Source organism: Thermobia domestica, chromosome 7 (assembly GCF_964235325.1).
Source record: "Thermobia domestica chromosome 7, izTheDome1.hap1.1, whole genome shotgun sequence".
In the NCBI taxonomy this organism is placed as follows: domain Eukaryota; kingdom Metazoa; phylum Arthropoda; class Insecta; order Zygentoma; family Lepismatidae; genus Thermobia; species Thermobia domestica.
Genome location: NC_137460.1, coordinates 161,096,461 through 161,121,079, shown reverse-complemented (window position 1 = coordinate 161,121,079; position 24,619 = coordinate 161,096,461). Strand labels below are relative to the sequence as shown.

The window sequence follows — 24,619 nt, the reverse complement described above, 5'->3', positions numbered from 1 at the left end:
CTTCAACGTGGGACCCATTTGTAGCCCTGCACACGTCGAGACGATATTCCACTTCTCGCCACGTATTCACCAACATTTCAGGTGTAACTGTCTCAACCGCCGTGACGATTCTTTCCCATAAATGATTGATGTCTCTGATCTTTTCACTATACACATTTCTTATGTGGCCCCAAAAGAAAAAGTCCAATGGGGTTAAGTATGGGCTTCGTGGTGGCCAAGGTATTGGGCCAGCCCTGCCTAACCACCTTCCTGGAAGGCGAGTGTCAAGAGCCGCAAGCACATGGTTACTGTGAGGTGGGGCGCCATCTTGTTGGAAAAACACAAGCCCCTTATCCACCTCAATATCGTCCATTTGGGAAAAGACGTACTCTGTCAGCATGTCATAGTAAACGTTTCCGTTTATTGTTTTTTCTACAAAAATGAAAGGACCAATCACACTATCTTCCATCAAACCGCACCAGACATTAAGTCTGGGAGAGTCACGTTGATGCTGAATAACTTCATGTGCTCTGCCCCCCCCCCAATTCTGCAGTTATGACGATTAACTGTTCCACTGACATGAAATGTAGCCTCATCAGAAAAGAGAATCCTTTTTAAAAAATTGGCATCATCATCAATTCTGTGTAGAAAGTCAGTAGCTAACTCATACCTTTCGATTTTATCAGTAGGTTTAATTTCATGTAACAGTTGCAATTTATAGGCACGCACAATATCATACACAGTATCTCTAGGTACTCCTAATTGTAGACTACGTGTGGCCAATGACTTCTTCGGGTTCTGAACACAAGAAACACGGATCTGTTCAGCAACATCTTCAGAAGTTCTCGGTTTATCTGGTGATTTTGCATTTAAAACACTACTGTTTCCTTGAAAGACTTTAGCCAATGACGGATAGTTTTTGCTGTAGGTGGTTCACCACCATACTGACGTCTAAAATTATGTTGCACTGTTATAACTGACTCAGTTTTCACCATAGTAGAAATAAGACAAGTTAAACCCACGTGCAGCCTGTCCCAGTTCGCGTGACGTCACCTTCGACACCAAATCACAGACCCTCCAACAAGACAGTTGACAGTTGACAAGTTGTTAGTTGTATTTCTATTGAAGATTTTCTACGTTTTCTTTGTTTTTAACATTTCGTTAATTCGTTATACGCTGTTGTGTACGAAATTTTCTATGTGTAAATATTATTGTATATTTTGTGTAAATAGAACTCATCTGTATTTGTTACATTGACTTTGTAAACTTTAACAATGTCCACATGCGCTGTGTACGGCTGTAAAATGAACACACGAAATAGGAAAGTTGGCGAAGAGAAGAGGGCCAAGTTCTATTCATTTCCAAAACAGGAGGGTTTAAGCAATTGTAAAACAATAAGTGCGTAATTTTGTCGTCTGCGGTTAGGCCCAAGAAGTCCGTAGGTTCACACCCTGCTCTTGCTAGCTATAGTTTTATGAATTTTACTAAATGAATGAATATACTGTATACAGTAACACAACAGGTGTTCTTTGCTGCTACCACTTTAAATACTGCTTTTGCAATAATACTTTTGGCATTAATTTGTTTATTATGTATCTCTCTATATAAAAGAACAAGTCCTGACTGATTGATTGATAAACTCCCAACAGGGCATAAAAAAAGAAGAATTTTTGGATATCCGAAAGGAAAAGGGAGAAAGAGGAGTGGAAATTATTATCTTAAAATCTCCATATAGAATCTTTGAATGTTGAAAAACATGAAGTTTGGTATATGAACTGCTCATTTAAAATAATTATACACATCGTTTAGCGCTTTGTGATATTTGGCTTAGACGGGAAGAAAATGAAGTGAGAATGAGAAAGGGGTGGGAATTATAATTATTATAATAAGATGTTCATATCTTGGAATCTCTTAAGCTTAGAGACATGAAATTCGATATATGGACTTTAATTTAAAATAATTAGATATATATGTAAGCATTTTTTTATATTTGCCCTGGAAGGGAAGAAACCAGGGTGTAATTACAATTGTTATAATTGGACAGCCATATCTCGAAATCCCTCAACATTATTGGCAGTGTTGAATTCAGGCATATTCAAGCGGGGGCTGAGCCCGCTCTAGAATATCTATGTGCTCCCCCTACAATAGACCCTATCTATACACACGTATTGAAATATTTACTTTTCTCTGATTATTTTTTTCGGAAATAAAAGTCTTAAAAGCAAAGATTTTTTAAAAGAAAATTAGTTTTTTCTTTTATTATTAAGTATTCTGCCTTTTAGCAGGTACTGGAACTGAGGTTTCTTTTCCTTTTCTTCTTAATTTTCAGTTTGGGCTTGGAAATGTTTCTTCCATGTTTCTCGATTTTTAGCTTCCTCTTTTAACTCCTAATATTGTCTTCTATTTTTCAAGTCATCGATCAGTTGTGTTCTTCTCCCTACTTCTCGCTTTCCTTCCATCTTTCCTTCTGTGGCTTTATGAAGAAGATAATTTCTTTGCAAGATGTATCAAATCTAATTGGCCTTTCTACGAAAAATGCTGGCTAGAAGCGTCCTCTTCTCTCATATCCGTTTTGAAACATCTTCGTTTGTTACTCTTTCTGTCCATTTTATCTTCTCCATCTTCCTCTACCACCACCTTTCGAAGCTCTCTAAATATTTCTTCTCTAACTTCTGTAATGTCCAAGTCTCTGAACCATAAAGTCCAATGCTCCATACAGGACCGGATCCAGGATTTTCTGAAGGGAGGTGCACCAATAACTATCAGTACATTTGAATAAAATTTAAAATTTCTTAACAGCCTTTAGGCATCTGTGATGTGTATGAGGAACTGACTTAAACTATTGTGTTTAGCAAAAACGTTTTCTTTTAAGCCCGAAACGGAAACATGACATGCAATTTTAGGAAAGTATTGTTATTTCCTCCAGTCTTGGGAAGTAACGTAACGCAAGTAACGCGTTACTTTTTAAGTAACGTTTCCTAGTAACGTGTTACATTTTTTCCAAAGTAACTGTAACGGTAGCGCGTTACAAATTTTTAAGTAACGTACCTAGTTTGCGTTACTTTATTCGCGTTACATTTAGGATGAGTAACTACAATATATGCTTTTTTTTTTTCGGAAACAAATGTATCTTTCCTGTAAGTGAATTTCTCAGAAGAGAACAATGGAGTATGAACTACGTATGTCACTGACTGACAACCAGTCACTGACACGCAAAGAAATAGATAAGATTATTGTATTGTATTGTATTGTATTTATTTTCATCCTTTTTCATACAAATTGTTCACAACGTGAACGTATGAGTTGGACACGTCATGAGAACACTGAATGTGTACATATGTATAGATTTAAATCTACATGCAATATTAAAATAGTGTGAATTTATATAAAACAAAAAAGGTACAATTTTTCATTAGTCTAATTTACATACATCGATATAAAACAACATAACAGTTAATAAAACCTTGCATTATAGATATACAAAATATATATACTTTAAACATTATTTACTACAGGCGAGATATTCTTCTACAGAATAGAAACAGTGCTCGAGTAGGTAGGACTTGACTGCTTTATTGAAACCAGATGTTTTGTTTTTTAAAGTGGAAGGAAGCTTGTTATAAATATATTCACTGCCATAGGAAATGTACTATTCTTATGTACTTTTAAACGTGAGGACTCTACATGAAGGCCAGACGCTTGTCTTGTATTACGCATATGAATATCTGAGTTCAACCGGAAGCTGCTTGTATCTATCTGTATATCTTTTCTTACAAATTTTAGTTCATATATATATATATAAACATGGAAGAGGTAAGATTTCAAGAAATTTAAATAGAGGTTTACAAGAAGTTCGAGGTTTACTTCCGGTCATAAACCTTAAAGCTCTCTTTTGTAAAACGAATATGGAATTTAGCAGTGCAGTAGATCACCAGAATATAATACCATATTTCAATTTAGAATGAAAAAGTCCAAAATAAGTTGTGAGCAAAACATGTTGACTGACACTATTTCGTAAAAGCTTTAACATGTAACAGGTTTGAGCCAATTTACTAGATAATTTTTGAATGTGAATTTTCCAATCTAATGTATCTGACACCCAAAGACCAAGAAATTTGATATCCGAGACGTAATTCAACATTTTGCCGTTAATTGTTACACAAGGGCGTTTTCTTATCTCGTTTTTTGCTACGTGAAAGCACATGCACGAAGACTTTGTTGTGTTTAGTATTAGTTTATTTCTATCCATCCAGTCACTGACGGCAGACATGGTGGAATCTACTGCATTACATAACTCAACGTAAGTTTCTCCAGATATTTGTATCGTCAGCATACAGAACAATTTTAGCAGTGTCTAAACATTGTGGCAAATCATTTATATATATTAAAATAGAATAGGGCCTAAGATGGAACCTTGAGGAACTCCAAATTTTAACTCTTTGGTATCTGAATAACATTTGCTTACTCCCTGAGTGTCTCGAGTTTGACAGTTAATTTCAACAGTTTGCCTTCTGTTGGATTTATACGATTTAAACCACTCATAAGAATTTCCCCTAATACCATAATCTTGCAATTTTTAAAGTAAAATTTGATGATCAATTGTATCGAAAGCTTTGCTAAGATCAAGAAATATGCCGGTTGTATATTTTTTAGCGTTTATTGGATTTAAAGCAGAATAGAGAAAGGAGTAAAGAGCAGTTTCAGTAGACTTATTTGATCTAAAGCCATTTTGAGCAGGAGATATTAAGTTAAAATTATTTAGAAAGCTAACTAGTCTTATATACATAAGTTTTTTCAAAAAGTTTAGAGAAGAGACATGATATTGGTCTATAGTTTGATGTAAGATCTTTCTTGCCACTTTTATATAAGGGCTTAACAACTGCTAGCTTCAATGCCTCAGGAAAAACGCCACTACTAAATGAGTAGCTTTCATTTTATTGGAAGCTTTCGCAATGTAACTATCATTCTCTAACATTTTTGCCTGTTTTATGACCTTATGTAAAACTCGTCTGTACATTTTGTGATATCGCTTAAACACGGGAGTACGGCACCGTCGGGATAGTTGATGTAAATAGTGCATTTTTTCTAGAGAAACCTTTATTCCAAAAGTCTTCCACTTCAAGCTGACATTTACCGATTTATTTGTTTGGGAAAAGCAATATTAAAATAATGAGTAAACATACATAAAAAGGAATTAAATTGGTCGTTAACATTACATTCAATATAAACATCTTCCCACGACTCAGTTTTCAACAAGTATCTGAAATATGCCACGTTAGTGGGTGTAAATGACCGCCGTTCGGACTATTCCATGCCCACGTTTGTATTCTTATTAATTATTTCTGTGTAAAAATAAAGAAGTTGAGCATTATGATCAGAATAGCCTAGGTTTAGTACATCAACATGAGATACGAAATCATCACGTGGAATTATAATTTGGTCAAGAGCAGAGATTCTTATTTTGCCTATTCTGGTAGGAGTATTTACGATAGGTTTCAGATTAAATGATGTGCAGAGTGAAATGAGATCTTCTTTTTCTTTGCTATTATTTAGTAAAAAATCAATATTAATATCACCACAAATTACTAACGACTTTTTAGAGGACGAGAATTCCGATATAAGCCTTTCTAATTTATTCAAAAAGTCATTGACATTACTGTCTGGCGTGCGATAGAGACAGATAAGTATTAAATTATGATCGCAAAATTCAAATGCTACAGATTTGAAAGTTTTCTCAACGTTCAATGTAAGGGTATTCCTTAGAATTTTTATACGAAAGTCCTCTTTGACAAATATGGCAATACCGCCATGGGATATATTTTCCCTACAATAGTACGCAGATAGTTTAAAACCTGTGAGTGAAATTGTTTCTATTTCCTCTTTATTCAGCCAGTGCTCCGATATACACAAGACATTATAGTGCAACTTGCTGTTTTTGGAAGATGAGGACAGTCTCAGGGAAATCACGTGTACTGATTGAAAGCAGCTGGAAGATTTTGTCCTAGATTTTGACAGCTCCAAATCAATACATTCAGTGAGTGAACTACGAGTGCAATGGTACCGGTAGTCTATTTTACTTTGATTGGTGTTGTTTTTATGAAGATGGAGAACGGAAATACTTTATCGTTCGAACATTTGAAAGAATACTTTTTCTTAAAATCTGAAGATGATGGTGGACAGAATTATAAGTAAAGTAGTGCCCCGGAGGGAAATATTTATAAACAACTAGGGTGTCATAATTAACGATATACAGTAGAGGGTTAAAATGAATAAACTGTGTTCAGATGAGCAGGCCTACTTTATTGATGTAATGTTGATGGTATGTAATATTAGATTTTTTTTTTAGATCAGTTTGCGTATCCTAAAGTCCCGTTGATTACAGAGTTTGAAACAACTAGCTTTAAAAAGCATATATCCATTTCAGAGTTACTGGCAAGTTTTGATTCACCTCCTGTTCATGTGTTCTCATTTTATTAGTTGTAGTGTAATGGTTCTCTATATTCTGTATTTTTAATTTTACCTAACAACATTGTTATTATTATATAATTAGTTTAGCAGAATAATAATAAGTAACCATTTTTTCTAACGCATAGGGTTGGGCGCAAGTCAAGCTAAAACTCGACTCGAATTCAAGTCGAGTTTCGAATCGAGTTAAAGGTAATATTCTCGAGTCGAGTTCCGAGCCGATTCACTGTTTTTGGCGTCGAGTTTCGAGTCGAGTCGAGTTTGGCTCGCTCGTTTTAACTCCTTTTGAAATCATGGCCTGATTTCACTGGAAAGCGAAAGCCATGAGAAATGTAAACTAAGCAGTAATATAATTTTTAGTGTTGCTCACGAGAGGAGACACTGTTCGCATCTCGTCTCGTCTCGATAACGAGACCGCAAGAGATTTTATATAACAAGCTCAGCTCGGCTCAACTGAGCCGATGGCTCGAACCAGCTCCATTGGGGTGAACCATTGACTCGAGCTGGTTTGGTTGGGATGAACCATCTGCTCGGTTCGGGTAAACTGAGCCGAGGGCTAAAGTCGTCTCGGTTGGGTAAGCTGTTGGCTCGGCTCGCTTCTCGGTTTGGGTCGATAGTGAATGAGCTGTGAGCCGAGCTGTTCGAGTCGTTGACAATTCTAAACCGGGTAGAGCAGTTTTGAAGTTATTTGGCCAGTGCCCTATAACTTGTAACAATGTTTAGCTCGAACTCGAATACTCAACCTAGACCCTCAACCCAAATTCAGAAGCTCGTGAACAATGTTCTTGACTCCTAGACTTCACGACTACCGAGGTTGGCAATCAACTAGTTTTTCAGTATTCAAATACAAACCGCCTATCTTTCATGTTTATACACAGTGTTATTATTATTATTATTATTATTATTATTATTATTATTATTATTATTATTATTATTATTATTATTAAGTAGTAGTAGTAGTATCATTGATAGTAATTATATTGTCTATGTTAGATACTTGAAGAGAGTACTCGAAACTACACACCGGATTTGGCTCGACTCGACTAGAAACTCGACCCGAATTCTAGTCGAGTTGGAGGAAATTTTTCGAGCCGATTTCTCAAGTCGAGCTCAAAGATGTCTGTTTCTAGTCGAATCGAGTTTCAAAGAAAACTCGCTCGAACTCACTTGTGCCCATTCCTACGAGTAAAGCAGTATGGCATTTTAGTCAATGTTACATTATATGAAAATGTTCATATAACTGTCAAGTAAAAATTTGTCCTTGCATTTACATAAAGCGATTCAGAACATGCAATAATAATAATAATAATAATAATAATAATAATAATAATAATAATAATAATAATAATAATAATAATAATAATAATAATAATAGCGGAAGTAATATTAGTACGGAAAATTGAAGTAATAAGCTTTTTTCCACATATTCAAAATTTCGGACCTAAAAGTAACGCGTTAGTAACGCGTTACTTTCGAAGTAAAGTAAGTTACTTTTTTGGGTCAAGTAGCGCGTTAGTAACGCGTTACATTTTAAGAGAAAGTAAAGTAACTTGTAACGCGTTACATTTTTACAAGTAACTTACCCAACACTGATTTCCACTGCCAGTTTCTCACTTTAGATAGTGTATATTGAGAACGGAGGGGAGGGGGGCTGCACGTGCTCCGGTACAGTCCCCTAAATCCGGCCCTGGTTCCATATATAGCACTTGACCAATTTCTTTCTTAGTCCAATATTTCTTCTACGCAGCAGGAAATAGTAAGATCTACATTAATTGAACAGAAGATGAAAATGAACATCAAATGTGTTCATTAAATACTCATGACCGTGAAGAACAGTCTTGAATTTATAGCTGGGCGGATAAGTTTCAAATATAAATAAAATATTCACAGCTCTCTGTCAAAGAACCTCAAGGACTGCAGTACAACTGGACAAAATTAATCTCGAGAGGGGGACTGACATTTCTATCAAAGGAACGTCTAGACACAATCAAAGTAGCTAACAAATATTTTCTTGAATATCCGCAAAGAGAATGAGAATTTATCCGCAAAGGAAAGGGCATCATTAGAAAATTAACAGGTATCATGAAAAATGAATTTGATAATAAGCGTGAGTCGAAAGTTTTCACATATTTTATCCAACTTAGAACATACATAAGAATAAATGAACTAAACAAGCAACTGGAAATCTCTTCCCGCAAAATAATATTTTACAAGAAAATGAAGAAAGTGGTGAAACGAGACAATTAATAGGTCAATAAAAAATTCTGATTGGCAAATGCAAGCGGATTAGGCCTACTCGGGATACCATTAAAAAAAAAAGAAAGAAAACACTATAGACAATACTTCTAAGGTTGTAGAGAAACTTGTCTATATAGGGAGATAAAAGTTTGATTCCTTTTGGATGTACTTGAAATACTTCATTTACTCTAGTTTTTTTACGTGCATTTTTAAAAAAATAAATAATAATATAATATATTCGCATGACGGAATAAACTATTATATTCGCATGCCGGAATAAAATTCCAGTAATATAATAGACATCTAAATAAGAAATAGCAAAAATACATATTGAAGTCAAAAGAAAACAGTAACTTCACAGTAACTTCCAAAGAGAATACACGGCAGCAAGCAGACGACAGCGCGACTCCTTTCCTGAGCGTGTCGAAGGTGACGTCATTGCGCGAGTAGGACGCAAACGCGTTCGCTGATGGACTTCTGCCATGGTTTTCACAAGCCAAATAACACACTGCGCTTTCTGTTGCGGAGTACACATTGTTGCTGAGCTGCTCTGCACTGCACGCCTGCTTGGACTGAACTGAGGAAACAGAAAAAAAAAAAAAAAAAAACAGCACTGGTGCCGTCTCAAGGTCAAGCAGACTTGCCAACTTCAGGGGAGCCAAACTTGGAGATGAATCAAACACTACAAACTAGAATAGTTTGTCACTTTGTACAGATTCTAGGACACATTAAAACTAGGGAGTTCCTTTTCAAACACACTGTATTGTAGTGTCTCACTACGTGGGTTACAACAGTTAATTCTATGGCATGATGTGCGATCCACAGTTCATTTTAATGTTATGAAAGAATTAATTTTATCAGTAGTACCCGAATTATATATCTGTACCTAAGTTCATCTGAAAACATCATTATAAATAGACCATGAACCTCTTTAAGAAACTTATTCTCGGAAGTAAAAAAAAAAGAAAAGAAAAAGAAAGAAAGAAAAAAGAAAACATATTATTCTGTTATTGAATTAAATACGTATTATATTCTGGAATTATCAAACCAACGAAATTTATAGAATTTCTGCAGATAAAGGATCACAACAAAACAAAAATTATTGAGGAAATTCTATTTTCAGTGTGGAGTGAACCAGATAACATTGCCTGAGTAAGAGTTTAGTGTTTTTGTAATAGAAAAATATGCCAAACACAATGATAGCTTAATTTTTTAGGTTTGAGGGCCCCATTCCTTGAGCCTTCAAACATGCCTTAATCTCCATTCGCATAATTTTATCAAAATTATCAGTATTAAATATGGAATAAGAGGTGACAAACTTCCGTATTTCAATAAGTATTGTAGTATGCATTTTGAATTGATGGACGTTTCTGATTATCACTGAATATGTCTATCCTTGACATAGGTCTCTTACAGTGGAGGTCAGGTCAGGAAATAAATGAATGTGCTGTGGTGAGGTATACGTAAAACGAAAACCACTACGATTCATGGGTATCGAAGCCAGTATATGTACTGCCACGAACATTAGAAAGTGGAGGTTGGATACATAAGAAATGAGTTTTTTTTTTTTTTTTTTTTTTTTTTTTGCAGTAGCAGCATAGTTTTACTGTATGTCTGATAGTTGGACAACCAACATGACAGCTAATACATGCCCAAAAACAAAACATGGCAGGATATTCCTCCACTTGGAGGAAAAAGTATTACTATCTGAGAGCATCACTTAGAGAAACAACCACGAGATAAATCTGCAGAAATTCCATTCACGTTAAGTTCAAAGAGATAGGAATTAATGCAAAGAAAACGGAAAGAATAATACGCATCATGCAGAGACCGAAAAAAGTATGGGGAGTTAAACAAAATGAGAATACAAGGAAAGAGGGGAAAGGAAAGAGCAAAAGACATGGGAATAAATTAAATTTTAACACTTAAGGATAAACAGTCTCCGTCTTTCCCCCTGCTCCTTGTATTGTCTTGGTTTTTCTCCCTTCATAGCAGTGGCGGCCGGTGGATTGTGGTTTCAGGTGTTGCAGTACTAACGAAAAGAGACAGAAGATATAAAGTGGACTCACTGACTAATCAACATAACTTTAGATGCAAATGCTATGTGACATGTTAAATAAAATTCTGTTTTTTAAAAATAAAAAATGCAGAACATTTTATACGATTAATCACCTTAATTATTTAGTAAGTTCATTCTCCTCTCTTTGATTGGAGCAAATCTGTTTAATACATGCTAATTGAACTCTGGTATTTTTATTGTCAGGTCCTTTTCGATGGAAAGCATAACCAATGGTAATAACCTTTCTTGGGACATTCATTTCCTTGAAAGTGTCAATTCTTTCTCATGTGGAAAAAACTTTTCGTCTTTTGCTGACGCCATAGCTACTGTTAATATTAATTTCAAAGCTTTGTAGATTTACTAAATATTTTTTCTAGATTATTGCGAACGATTCATTCTAGCAAACTCAGTCCTTGACAGTGATCGGAATTCCTCTTCAGCGTTGACTGAAGAGAGTTCGTAGCAGAGATTAGTGTTATAAAAAAAAATGTCCATTGAACACACTTTATTCACAGTTTATCCAGGAAAATTTAAAATAAATTGAGGAAATGTATCTGGTGCAAACAACACTACTGCATTAAGATATCCTGTAAATTTAAACTGGATTTTTTTTCGAACACTCTCCTGAATTGCCCTTTGCTTGTTTTGTCTAAGCCTTAATTGCAAATTTTTCCTCAGTTGAAAGCTGGTCAATGTTTTTTTGTAAGTTATTTACAGAAGTCATGATATACAAATCATTCAGAATTTGTAGGTTATTTACAGAATTAAAGCACACACAATAAAATTAAACCTAATAATTAAAAACCAAACCATCTGATACAAAATAGGTACTGGTATATGAATTCCGAATATTACATATTCATACATCAACACACACATGTGCGTAAAAGAAAAAAAAATACATTCCAAATCATCCGTCTTGGTCGTTACGCAATGCACGATGAACACAATATACTTCCACATAAGACGAAACAATGCTTACCAAAGTGATATGTTCTGGAAAGGAAACCTTGAAACCCGCCAGATGAAGGGTCAGCATGTAACAGAAGCCAAAAAATCAAAGAACATCAAAACAAACAGCACTGCCAGTTCTACACCCAGAAGTGTTAACTGGGAGGGGTCCAAAGTATTTGAGGGAGGTCCAATACGCCTACATAATATGGAACCTGTCTTATTCTGCACCCGAAAAGACGATAAGTAATTCTTACTTACTGTCACCTATATTTTTTTTAAAAAAAATGATAGAACGATTATTTCTATAAGGAAAGAAAGAGTACATGATGAGGCGTAAAATAAAATATTTAGCCTGCACCAATCGTTTCTCTGTTAAACAAGTATAGTTCGTTAAGAAAGTCTACAATTATTAGTAAAGTTTCGAAATTTTTGGGAGGTCCGGACCCGGTGGACCCCCCTCGTGGATACGCCCCTGAGCATTGCTAACTAGTCCCAAATTCAATGTGGCGTTCCCCATCATACAGTTTTATGTGGAAATCATCAAGAGTATAAAATATACTTATTTTATAAAAGAAATATGTTTATACTAAAATACTATCCACAGAGGGGGGAGGGGAGCGATTCTACATACAGACTTAATATTTGATTCACAAATTACTGTAGAAGAAGCCTTCATTATCAGTATAAGCTAAGAATTAACTTGTAAATGTGGGTCTACTTTCATTTGTTTTCTCCTCTACTAGATATTTTCTTTCTTATTTTGTAATTTTGCAATCACTTTTTTAATTTATATTATATTGATTTGCTTCAGTATGGCCCCGTAATTTAAAAATATGAATGTATAAAAACAAATTCCATTTGTTAATTGCTAGTGAAGAAAAAATCAGAAATCTTATTTAGCGTGAAAAACCTTCTCGTTCACTGGAAACCGTGCTGTGTTGCAGAAGCACTGCAACGACCAGTCCCTTTAACTTCTGAGATAGGGGAAAGGAGACTTAACATTTGCTCCAATTGCCGCGCTGAAGGAATCTGGTCGTTGCATGATCGCTGCAACACAATGTAAATTAGAGACTCTGTGACGGATTATTTTTCGCTTTTTAAAACGGATTAACAGAACGGACAGTTACAGAAGTAAAAAATGTTATTTAAAGTGTATATATGCAAGCATTAAAAAGTATTTTTTCTGTTCTTTACTACTATTGATAATAATATTTTTTCTTGAAATACTTTGGTCGTTGCGCAACGCTGCAACACTAACATTGGCCGCCACTGCTTCATAGGATAAACCTCTTTCAGTATCAAACGCGAACATCATTTATAGTGTTTAATTCCTTGAAAATGATGTAAAATAGTCTAGGCTGAGACTCGAACACAGAATTCTTAGAACGACAGTCACACACGGTACCCACTTATCTACACAGGCTCTATCAACTGCGTTTATAAATCAGCCACTACACGCGCTGTTGTCAAACGTGTTAAATCAGCCATTATCGGTGAGTTACCTCAGTTACACTTGAAGTTTGAATTTTATTTACGGCCTTTAGCCATCTACAGCAACAGGTAGTCTGGAGGAAAAACCCTACTTTTGGACCAAACCAAAAATTTCAGTATGTCTAATGTTTTTCAGTGGTTTTTAGCTCATTTGAGGGTGCTGAATCTGAATCTGCCGGGTGTACAAATGTACACCTTGAACATTTTAAGCAATTCAAGATGGCGGCCAATATGGCGGCTGTAAAAGTGACAGGAATATTTTTGTATATTTTATCAAGATTGGTATCAAATTGTTTTTTGGGTTGCAGATTCCAATAATAAAGCCAAAAATGTTATGAAATTGATACAAATCGAGATATTCAATATGGCGCCCAATATGGCGGCTGCAAAAGAACTTTATGTTGTCATTTCTGAAACCTATTTTTGAAAAAAATATTTACTGACATGAGTAATAATAAATCGTAAAATCTTAATTTTGTGCTCACAGATGGCTGAATTTTCATAAAGTTTAGGAAAAATATCTCAGAAACAAAATAAGAGATACTTCAAAGTGAAATACTAGAACGATTTATGAAAGGAGAACATGTTCTGCGTCACAAACCAGGTATCTGGAATGCTATATGGTCAGACATGTTCATTGAGAATATATTTATGCGTTATGGCCATGGACCAGGAGGAATAATCGGACTTACACTAAATCCATCAGCAGTGAAGCGATGGACTTTCAGCCTTCACACCTGCAGTCGTTTAGTAAATGACATTTATGTCATGAGAGATGCTGGACGAGATATGGAAATAACTAAGCATAAGGAAGGAATGCCATCTCGAGTAAAAGGAGATACTGCAGACCGAATTAAGTTAAAGGAAAAGCTGTCTCGTATAGATCCTCTGAAGACTGATGATCACCCAAAAACTATTGTGAATATTGTGACAGGGAAAATTTGTTCCCAGAAAGTGAATGTTGATAATGCTGTAGAGATAGGTGAGAAGGCGTTGTGTTCTTACGAAGAAAAACTACCAACTGGTTTTTGACGATCCAATCTAAACAATGGTTCGTAATGTTTCCTGCGATGACGTCAAAAGAACAGCTAGTATTGGTGTCATTGACACAGAACTCTTGTACACGCATGCAATGTGTCTCACATCTACAAGAGATATTGATGCTAAAGGAGTGATTTCATATGAGCTTGCCGCTGTCCTCACATCTTTGTTTGATGAATATGGGACTCCCAGGTTCTGCAAAAGTAAGTCAAAGCTGAAACAAATATTACAAGTAGAGAATCTATGAGATCGTACAAGCACGAAGATGCTGTCATACTTGATGGTTGTGCTGTTTTGTGGGTGATCAACTGGCCATCTAACGGAACTGTTCCTGACTTCATAAAATTTTATCGGTCATACGTGCTTGAAAAATTGAACAAATGCTACGTGTACCTGATATTTGACTAATATAAGGAGTACAGCACCAAAGGAGGAATAAGAAGCGTCAGAACAGGATCAACATGTAGCAGGTATCATAAATTGTCTTTCAACACGTCCTTGCCCTCCCAACAAGTTGTGCTGAATGTTATGTAGAATAAGGTACAACTAGCACGGCTGATCTGCAAGTATCTAATGACAGAAGGGTTGCCATCAGATTCCACCAAAAGCCTATTCATCACTGGACCAGAAGATGTTACAACAGAAATAATTGCTGATTGTATCAAGGAGCGTCCAGATATGAAAAACACTCACAAAGAGGCTGATGTCATAATTATCACACAAGTAGTGATGGTAGCCAATCAGCTGGACAGAAATTGTACAATAAATGTAATAAGTGATGACACGGATGTTCTTATTCTCCTGATGCACCACTACCACACACAAAAACTTACTTGTATCATTTTTATGGAGGCAACTCAAAGTCATAGAGGAGTTATTGACATTGGATTGTCTGTGTCCAAATACCGTGATATTGTTTCAAACTTACTAGCACTTTATTCTCTTTCTGGCTGCGATAGAGCTCCTACTTTTTATGGCGTTGGAAAGCAGAAGGCAATGAAAGTACTACAAAGTGGGAAGGAGCTTCAAAAGCTTGGAAATAAGACATCACTACTTGAAGATGTGATTCAGGAGGCAACTGAGTTTATAACTTCTTGCTATGGTAGTAGGATAACTGGCCCTACAATGTCTGGCTGAAGAAATTGTCAAAGAAGTCTGCCGTACATATCCCGAAATTGAAGAGCTTGCCACCAACTACGGAGGCATTCTCTGAAAATGTAGAAAGAGCTCATTTCCAGGCTTGTATTTGGAAACAAGCAGATAAACCAGACCCACCAGACATGGATCCGACAAATTTTGGGTGGTATCGTGATGAGTTGAACAAAACATTGGAACCAGTTACTGTACCACCAGGAACTGTGATGGCACCGAAAGACATCTTGAAGATGGTTAGTTGTGGCTGTTCTTCTGAAAACATGTGTAAAGGACGTTGTGGCTGTGTAGCAAATCATAATAGCTGCACTGACTTCTGCAATTGTGAAGCCTCTAAACGATGCCAGAATATCTTCACACGAAAAAATACTAGGAATCTAGAAGACGAAAACATGGATACTTCTTTTGAAGAAGACTGACAAGTGACTGAACTGTGATATTTATTATTTTGTTTCGGAGTAACAGAAACATCGGTATTTTGTATTGTAAATGTATATATTTTGCATTAATGTGGCCAGCAACTTAATTCTTGATTAAGAAAACGTCTAGGAAAAAATATAAGAAAATCTTCAAACCTAAGCTTGTGTTGTTTGTTTTCTTTTGCACACAGAAAGGAATGGTTTTGTAAATAAATATAGAGAAGCCCAAAATGTGGAAAAAATATTCTGGAGCGCAAACAAGGTGAGTTGCGGTGACGGAGAAAGCATCAACACCCAATCCAAAATTTCAGTGTATCAGATATTGTTCTAAGTATGTACCTAGCTCGAGGGTCGCGAATCTGAATATTCCATATTGAATATATTGATTTCTATCAATTTCATAAGGTTTTTGAAGCAACTATTGAAATCTGCAACCCAAAAGCATGTAATTCGATACCCATGTTGATAAAATACTCCAAAAATATTCTTGTCAATTTTACGGCCGCCATATTGAGTGCCGTATTGAATACCTCGATTTGTATCAATTTCATAACATTTTTGACATTATTGTTGGAATCTGCAACCCAAAAAACCTATAACTTGATACCCATCTTGATAAAATATACAAAGATATTCCTATCAATTTTTACAGCCGCCATCTTGAATTACTCGAAACGCTCAAGGTGTACATTTGTACACCCGGCAGATTCAGATTCAGCACCCTCAAATTAGGTAATAGCCACCGAGAAACATTAGACATACTGAAATTTTTAGTTTCGATGGATTTCCTCCAGACTAAGGCCCCATGTTTTCATTGAAAGGATTTGTTCCTTAGATTAAAATCAGGAATGAATTAATCTATACTCTTACTTACTGTTGTTAACATACATACACACACACACACACACACACACACACACACACACACAGAGAGAGAGAGAGAGAGGTATATAGATATTGGATTAATAGGGGTTAAAAGAGTGATTTCGTAACTGCGAAATGGGTCTTCAAGACGTTGGTCGCACCAGTACTGACACTGATAGCGTTGTTACGTAACACTCAGAATAAATAAAGCCTCGGAACCACAAGTTACATATTGTGGCGTGGATAAGTCGGTAAGGTGTCTGCCTGTTGAGTGGGCAGCGCGGGTTCGAGTCTCGAGTACACCGATTACTTTTTCTTTCAAAATACATTTCTATATTTTATATGTTATTAATAATTGCTTTCTTGCATTATTTGTAAATTATCTTAAATTAGTGGAGGTTAAGTAAAGTCAGGAAGATTAAAACACATACATATGATTGCTTTATCCGTATGTGCAGTCCAGAGATGAAGCGGGTCAGTAGGTCACAGGTCAACAGAACGTGACCCCTGCGACCCACCACCCACCGGGACCCACTCTGACCCACCTACCCATTCTAACCCACTGATCCACTCTGACTTAACAGCGCATTACGACCCACGGACCGATTCTGCTCAGTGCATTATAGACAGCTTCTGAAAACTCATGAATTTGTCTACGTTTTACTTTCAAGACACCCTTTTTCTTCTTTTTTCATTTGTTTCTATTGAAAAAAGAGCTTCAGGCAATTTTAGATATTGATATTTGCAATTGTAATAATAGCAATAGGACTTATTAGTTAGCCTTGAGACGCAGCCTGTGACTTTTAGAGGAGCTAACTACTGGGAAAAATGTTTGAATCATGTGTAATATATGAATTATTATATAAAAAATTGAATATAACTACGTGTGCGTGATCATCACATCCAAATTGCGAAGTCAAGTGAAATGATTTTTGGTATATAGTTAGGCTCCAATCCCAACTGGGAAGTTATACGCGTATCGGGGGTCAGAATTTTGCAAAAAATTTAGTATCTCACAAGCCGTTCAACTTGGAGAGCTGAAATTCAGTATATTAATTCTTTATTATAATTAAACAGAACATGTTCTAGCATTGTTTTAAAATTCTCTTTTATTGATGAGGGCTTTTTCTGTATAGTGTCGGACAGAAGTCCTTGATCAAGTAATAGGGACTGCTTTGAAACAAATGCAGAGTATGAGAATTAAATCTGTAGTTTGGTGTGGAGAAGAAATAAACTTATCACGATATCACTTTGACATATTCACCACGTATTTGGAACTTGCCTCCTCTCTCACTCACAAAGACTTCGTTTCTTTAGAAATGACTAGACTTTTTTTGGGGGGGGGGGGCTTCAGCTTATACGCATAGGAATGGCTAACATTAGATTTTTTAAAAAAGAAATCATGCAATTTGGGTGGGTTTCAGCCTGAAAGTCCCAAATCCCGTAAATCTCCCATTAACTACGGTTGGGATGATATTCTTGGGCATAAGGAATAACCAAAGCAAATCAATTCACGGGGATTTTTTCTGTTCCTGAGTTGGCATTTTTGTGGGACATATGCTAAACTATTAGAATGTGATTCCTGGGCCGCTAGCAGAAAATACATAATTTTCTTTACAAATATCGATAATTCAAATTAAGTACTGATACCAGTAGCATCATTCTAATATCAATATCTGTAGACTGCATGCAGTTTTGTGTAGAAAGTAAAATGTATAAATACTGAAGGGAAAACATTGCACAGAAACGTTATGTTCGTATGTCGAACATACTTTTTTGTATGTTGTGCAAAGTAATCCCAAATATGGGGTTACTTTGCACCAAAGTTTATATTTCAATAACTATGGTTGTCCTGAATATTTACTAATGAACTTACACTAATGTTTTCCTTATATATCTAGCTATTATATGTTTAAAATACAGTGTTCTAAATCATTACGTTTGTAAGTTACATGCGATTTTCTTTAAAATGGCTCACTAACGCAAAGTACTCTATTTGTTACGTATTTTTAACCCTCTCTCCTCTATTATGATGCGCACTTTAATAAATATGACGTAACAACAACCCAGTTTGAGATAGATGTTAACTATATTAAAAACTTCGCACCGAACGGTTCAACCATTTCCTTTACGTTAAACAATGTCTTTTTCATTTGTATAATACAGACGTAGATTAATAGTGTTGGTGCTGTCTTGTATGCGTAAGTTATTTCTTGATATCAAATATGAGTTGTTATGTTTAATGTGGTGAACAATACATAACACTTTCTATGTAATCAACAGTCACGCACTGAATTTTGTCTGTAAGATATCTTACATTGAATATAAGTATCGCAATAGTATTAAATTAAGCTTGAATGCTGTAACATTATTCAGTTTCATTTCTCAAGAGATTTATGGAAATAAGAATTGAAATAGGAAGTAATGGTTAATTTGAACCACTTCTTGTTGATTGTAAAAAAAAGCCGTATCCTTATGTCTCCTACATAGGCGGCGCCACAGTGGGTGCAGTGGGTGCAGCTGCACCCACATTAAATTCGATTTTCAGATTTCCCTACAATAAACCTTTGTATTTGTATATTTATTGTTTCCTATGTTTGGATATATTTGAGTGACTTCTTAAGTTTCTCATACGTTACTTGCTATCACACCGTCTTTTTCTAGTTTTTTCTTTGAGTAAAACTTGGGAATTATTTTTGAGATCTTAAGGCTCAATAGTGCAGAACGTTCTGGTAACAATGTTAGGATCTGTTGTCCCATCCTAGCCTGCACCCACATTACCAAAATCTTGGCGCCACCTATGATCTATTATTTTGATCTATGGAAATATGAATTGAAATAGGAAGTAATAGTTACTTCTAACCAGTTCCTGTTGATTGTAAAAAAAGCCGTATCTTGATATATCCTATTGTTTTGGTCTATGGAAATAAGAATTGAAATAAGAAGTAATATTGAATTTGAACCACTTCCTGTTCCGGTAGGGTGTTGACAATAATTATGGTATGTAGCCTTGAGACGTTAAATCGTTTGGACAAAAGTGTTCTCGCTATATGTTACTGTTTTCGTTCTATGGCGAGGAACGTTCAAACAGAATATAGCTAATTTTAACAACTGCTTTGATCAAAGCTGCCACGGAGAAGAAGGAGGCTATTCTTAAGACAATGAATTGATTGCAAATGCCACTTTTTAATATCTTTTACCATTTTTGCTCTTCGGAAATCAGTATTGGAATTGGAAGTACTAGTAAATTTGAACAAATTCCAGTTTTAGTAGAGTTATATGGATAATAACAATATGTTTGTTGAGAGGCTGAATCGTTTGCCTAAAACTGCTTCTCGGTATCTGCTGCCATTTTCGTTCTATAGAGATAAATGCTCAAACCGTTATTGAAACCAGAAGTTATAGTAAATTCTAACTACAGTCGAATTTGGTAGTGTTGTAGATAGTTATGATATGTTGTCTTTAAATTCTAAATCGTTTGCAGAAAACGCTTCTCACTATCCGTTACAATTTTCTTTGTATATCGACAAACGTTGAAACCGGAAAGGGCCAATTTGAAGCAATTCCGGTTTGAGTAGAAGGTTAACGGAGGAGGAAATAAAATCCATTCTTTGGACACTAAATTACTTGCAAAAGACCACATCTTGAAGCCTTTACTATTTCTATTAGGCGGAAATCGGAAATTGAAACCAGAAGTAATAGTAAATTTCCACCATTTATGGTTTTGGTAGAGTATTTTGTATACTCATGATGCTCTCTAGATGGCAACTCCTTTTCAAGTCAGTTCTCACTGTTACCATTTCATGCTATGACGATAAAAGCCGAAACTAGTATTGAAACCGGAAGTATTAATAAACTTAAACCATTTTCAATTTTAGTAGAGTATTGTGGATGACTATGATATGATGCTTATACTCACGAAATCATTTACGAAAAAAAAAACATATTCTCCCTGTATGTTACCGTTTTCATCTATGGGTTAAATGTTAGAACCGGAAATAGCTAGTGTTGCCATGAGACGAGACGAGACTTCAGGCTGTCTCGTCTCGTCTCGTGCAAAGCATGTCTCGTCTCGAAAAATGTTCTCATCCCGTCTCGTCTCGAGAGGTTCTGTCCTGTCTCGTCTCGTAAGAAATATAGCAGCATATCATGGGAACGAAAGTCGAATGTAGCAGACTGCACCATGCTAATCAAGGTACAACAAAGTTATTACCCAGAACACACGACAAGAATTCTCACTGTGGCTTCGCCGTAAAGCATTCACCTCTCGTGCGTGTGGTAGTCGGTTCGATCTCGGTTAGTGTCATATGAGCTTTGTAGTGGACAAACATCGAGTGTGTGTGTTTTCTCGGCGTTGTCTTGTATCCTACCACTTTCTTTATTCCACTAATTCTCCCACCATCGTCCATTCGTGAGCCAAAGTTGCCTAAAGGTCTTAAAATAAATTCAATAAGTTCACAAGGCAAAGAAAAATAACTTACAAGATTATTTCTTTGCAGTTAATTGTCTGAGGCACTGGCGCAAGTCCCGGGGGATGAGAAGGACGTCTTCCCTCCCATCTTGGAACAGGGGGACTGTCCCTCATAGTAACTCGATTTGAAATGTGTTTTTTGGGGAGAAATGTGATGATTTGTGTCCGACTGCCACTTCATTTACATCGCCATATATACACAACAGGTTCACCTCAGAAATCAGATTCATTTATCGCAATATGAGTCTCATCTCCCTCCCTTCAGAATAAGCCTCAAATCTGCCCGCTTTCCAATGTTGAAGACAATTCTGCTCCTTGATCCTCCACAGTGTTGTTTTTCAACTTATAAATATTTTGAACATCTTACCGGTCTTACCGGTCCCCCTCCCTACAATGTTGAAGACAGATTTGCGCTGCTGGTTTGAGGCGCCTCGACCCTGAACATTTTTTACATTCTGAAATATTGAAATTTGTTTTACCAGCACGAACACACGAATATAAATTGCTCATAGGTACATCGAAAACGAAGATATTAATGCCAAGTAATGTTAACGCCACAAGTAAAGTTCGATGTGACTGCACTGGCCCCAGAGAGTACTGACTGTTGGGAGGAGCGAGTAAGGCGGCACGTTTAGAGGGTGGCAAACAACTGAAAAGGAAAGCTCCTACGAAGTAAAATCCCAAACTGAATTGAAATAGACCTTCCTGAACGTATTCAAGATTTCAATACCGACTCACTAAGATTCTTTTTTAAATAGTATTCTGTACAACCTACCTTACTCTGTAAAAGCGCGAGTCAAGTCAGATAGGCATGTCTACTGCGATATTGGAGTTAGTAATAGCACACGACAATTATAATAGTAAAGACGGTCTTAAGACAGGTTTAAAATGGCGGTGTGACTTTCCTAACTTTCACTAATCGTTCCCAAGTCCTAACACACTTATATTAGATATGATAATAGCCTCATAAGAATGGTTTTGACAGGGAAAGTGTAGAACAAAATGGAACTTGGCATATTTGAATTACAATCGTATTTACTATTATGATTCGACGCTAATAATATCGATGCTATGATTGGCTCCAGAGACAACAACAAAAGCGTGATGAAAGAAAATGTTTTGGCCGTCACGTTGGCAGTCGTGTAGTGGCTTAAAAATAAAACTATAGAAAGGGTACTGAAAGGGATAGGGAAATGTGCTTCTTAGTTGACCATTGAAAAAGTAATTAAATCATGGTATAAATCGGGAGAGTAATTTTGTGTTTAGTGTTCAGCAACCTTTTTTCTTATCTCAATACTGTTTCAAGTGTTTTTATTTCTATCTGATGAGTTAGCAAAGTAGGTAAGACGCTCGACTTCTAACTGGGTAATCCATGTTCGAAAATCTCTGCAGCTAACTTTTTTCTCCTACTACCGAAATCAACACCGTGTGTTGTGTTGATTTAACACAAAAAGTGGTAGTCACGCTGGGTCACCGCATTGTGTTGAATATGGGCGGAGTTAGGAATTGTCTGCTGGGGGGAAGACCTTTTGATCGGTCTCGGGCCTGTGGAATTCCTAGACGAGTGTGGAATTAATATGAATAACCCACATTTTGTCAAAAAGTTGCGGGGGGCAATGCCCTCCATGCCCTCCATAGCTCCGCCCATGATGTTGAATCAACACAGCTATTTTTTACTGTGTAGGAGATGCGTTGTAAAAAGTAAGGTTAAGGGCATACAAAAGTCATCCAGGGCAGGGGTTCGAATATACAAATACGTGAAGAAATTTCATTTCCTCAATCAAAATTAAATTGTTGTAAGGCACCTTTACTATTGACAATAGAACGCATTGGAACCAAAATTTAAATTTCATTTATAAATGCCGGACTCAAATTACTGTAGGAAATTAACTAGTGTATACTAGAAACAGCCAAAAAATTAAACATGAAGAAATAATTTAATAAAAATAGGCTAACAAGGCTATCACACTTAACTTTATTTTAAAAAAAGAAAAACGCAGAGCAAACATAACGGTTTCAATGTTCTAACATCTTAATGTGTCATCCGAGTAACATCGAAAACGTTACGTTTGCTGTGTGTGTGTTTTAAATTCAAAAACTGTGTTTCCAATTTTGAGACACGAGACGAGAGAAGTAGTCTGTCTCGTCTCGCGTCTTCTTCTAAACGGTTCTGTCACGTCTCGTGGCAACACTAGAAATAGCTAATTTGAACCACTTCTGGCTTGAATATGGAGTTAACGGATGAGATGGAACCTATTCTTTGGATGCAGAATCAATGGCAGAAAATCACTTCTCGATATCACTTACTGTCTTTGCTCTGGTATCTGTCATACATACATACGGATGAAAACACTCTATAAGACTTCTGACTTTTATGCATGGAATAGTTTGGAAGTTAGAAACCTGTCTAGTTCCATAAATATTATTAACACAACATATCAATGATACTCTTGTGTATAATTCTAAAAGTTTGCCGTGAAATTTATGCCGGATTGGGAACAGTTGTGGGAAGGCCTCTTGCTATATTAAATTTATGAGTCTTTAGGTAAAACCAATATATCTTTCTATTTTACATTGGGTTAATAATGCATAGGTCATTTCTACTGTATATCAACTTACCCCGCTACGGGGCTCTGTACAGATCCTGTCTACGACCTTACGGTCAAAGACTACCTGTAACTAACTTTGCAAACATGGAGAGATTATTTGTACAGTATTTTGTAAAAATACTTTTTATAATAGGAGTCGATTTCGGATACTTTTTATTAACGCTCTATCTATACCTATATGAAACAAAGTTTTACAATATATATATATATATGAATATAGTAAGTAAAACTTAATAATATATAGTAAATATGAAGTAAGGTTGAATTACTTGGATATGACCGCAGAGGCATATCGCATCATGTATGAATAGTAGGTATTTACTGTATTTTGTGTTTCGTGGAAAATCATGTTTATCAACTTGGGGAGAACGGGAACTCTTTAACTTACAATCTGTATGTTACTATTCCTAGCATCGTACTTTTCGCAATCGACTTTAGCAGGCTACTTGGATCGGTAATGATAAACCTAGCATCACCCATCATCGCATTTCTGTTACTAATAATATCTACCATCCTACCTCAACTACTACTACTGCTGTTGTTATGTATTATTTTAGGAAATAGACCAAGGGCCAAGGCGGTGATAACTCCCTCGACGATCTGGTACAAGTTGTGGTACTTCATTTCGGCTGCTATGAAATCCACTTCTTGAATCTGTAACAGTAGTGATTCGTCTTCCTATCGAATAGGTGTTCCTTTAATGACACGTTCAGCTATTCTAGTGACACATGTCACTAGAGTTTCCCATGAAACACCCTTTCCCTTTTATCGTGATCCCAATTTTACCTATATTTCTGGCCAAATACGCACTGCTCCTCGTTAAACAGGATGTCTGCTACATACTGCCATACAGCAGTACGCTCCAAATATGGTGAAT

The 24,619-nt window shown here is 36.1% G+C and overlaps 1 protein-coding gene across 2 annotated transcripts in view; it reads right to left on the bottom strand.

The window, feature by feature from the left end:
- Nucleotides 1–24,619, bottom strand: part of LOC145690536 (carbohydrate sulfotransferase 6-like) — a 134,761-nt gene that overhangs the window by 13,926 nt on the left and 96,216 nt on the right. The gene's annotated exons all lie outside the window — the stretch shown is intronic.